Below are 2,090 nucleotides of genomic sequence, written 5' to 3'. Positions count from 1 at the left end.
CACTTTTCTTTTGTGACATGGGGGTGGAGGGGTTACCTCTCTGAGGCGCATTCCATTCAGTCACGGTTTCTTGCTCAGCCATTCCGTTGTGTATGCCATTTTCCAGCAATAACATAGCAGCATGGTGTAACGTGTTATAGCTCGGTGCAAATTAATATATGGGTTAGTGTTTTTGCTTTGATGATCTACTACTAGGACTACTGTTACGACTGCAATAATGGCCACAATTACACACCTTGGAGGATCTGCCAAGGGGAAGGTTTGGCCCATCTTTCTGAACCAGTGACTACTACTACTACTACTACTACTACTACTACTACTACTACTACTGCGACTACCTGACATTTGACTGGAGCAGATTCCAGCAGGAGTTTTGTAATTTGTTCATGCCACCAGCAATACCTCGCCTAGTCTGTGAATGACACCATGCGATCTTAAATGTCCACCAACTTGTGCTAGCAGACCGGACGCCAAGTTTAACATCAATCCGAGGGACGGCGTACTTTGTTATGCAACAACCTGCCTGTAAAGTACTAATCTAACAATTTGATATCTGGCTGAGAGCAAACTGTAGTGGGGTTTTTTTTTAACCAAACGTTTAAAAAGAGCAATGTCTAAATAAAGAGAGAAATCAAAAAGATTTTAGTTTTGTCGTTGTGTAGTTTAATAATCTATCTATTATTTATTATTTATTTATTTTTTATTATATATATAAAAGAAAGTTTTTGTTTGTTTGGCTGCACGCGCTAATCTCCTGAATGGTGAAAGACAGGAGGAAACCTCTGAAACAAAAAATGTCGGGACGGGCCCCAGGAAGGTTGTAGTCTAGGTGGCGAGGCCGGTCGAGGCCGCTTCGGCCGGGCTGGGCCCATTTCACAATTAAAAGCTGAGCTGAATTATAGTAGTCAATCTTCTACGGCCGCAAGTAAAAGCCGAATTATAGTAGTAAATTCATTCAAAAAGAACCAAAAATGTCAGGACTGGCCCCGGGAAGGTTATAGGCTAGGTGGCGAGGCCGGTCGATGCCGCCTCGGCCAGGCTGGGCCCATTTCGCAATTAAAAGCTGAGCTGAATTATAGTAGTCAATCTTCTACGGCCGCAAGTAAAAGCCGAATTATAGTAGTAAATTCATTCAAAAAGAACCCGGTCAACGCCGGGTGCATTCAGCTAGTACTGTATATATTTTTTTATGAAAGGATAAATTGGTATATTAAATAATTGCTCTTCCTCATGTTGATTTGCTGAAGTTCAGTTTGGGATCGTCACATGAACAACAAAGAATTTAAAAAAAAAGTTTTTCCAAGTCGGTCACCATTGTAAACTCAACCTTAAATAGTGTACATGTAGATTACAGAAAATAAAACATGGAGGGATTCTTTTTCCAATAATGTATTGACCTGCACTCATTGCTTCTCTGAAAACTTTATTTCATCACATGATGCCATCGGGATGGGTTGCCCAATATACAGAATCCAATGTATTGTTCTCCCTGTGGTGCGCAATCCACTACTGAAAGGAATCATTGAAAGGGCTGCAAGGATAGCTAGGAGGTATGCACACTCATTTGAGCTGTCTCGCCTGGGTTTGAATCTTGGCACAGCAACATACTGTCCTCGGCTTTCGCAAGCAGGGCGAGTCATAAATGTGTGTACCATTCCTCGGATGGAAGTTAAGCTGGGCAATCCATTTGCTAGCATTAGTTGGTAAATCTTAACGATCCCACGGTGTTTGTGAAGAGAAGATGCCTTATTGCCTACACCCTGACCAAAATACAAAATTCCTGCTTAACCTACAGGGGGGCACTTCATCAGCCGCACCACTGTGTCCTCAGAAAATGACATTACCCACAGCCATGTATTGCATACGAAAGAATAATAATTTACCTTCAAAAAGGGGAAATGTGAATCCTCATGTTTTCATTGCTCATTTGGGAAGATAATTAAATGACATGTTGGAGGGCTTTGTTTCACCCCCCATTGAACGGTGATGATTATTGTGGGTTTTGCCCTCCAAAAAAGAAAATCTGCAAGTTCAGGGTACCAGTTTTCTTGCATACATTAGCCCATCCCGACTTGCAGCGGGAGACGGGG

Source organism: Myxine glutinosa, chromosome 8 (genome assembly GCF_964187855.1).
Source record: "Myxine glutinosa chromosome 8, kmMyxGlut1.1, whole genome shotgun sequence".
In the NCBI taxonomy this organism is placed as follows: Eukaryota; Metazoa; Chordata; class Myxini; order Myxiniformes; family Myxinidae; genus Myxine; species Myxine glutinosa.
Note: the sequence above shows the minus strand (reverse complement) of the source record.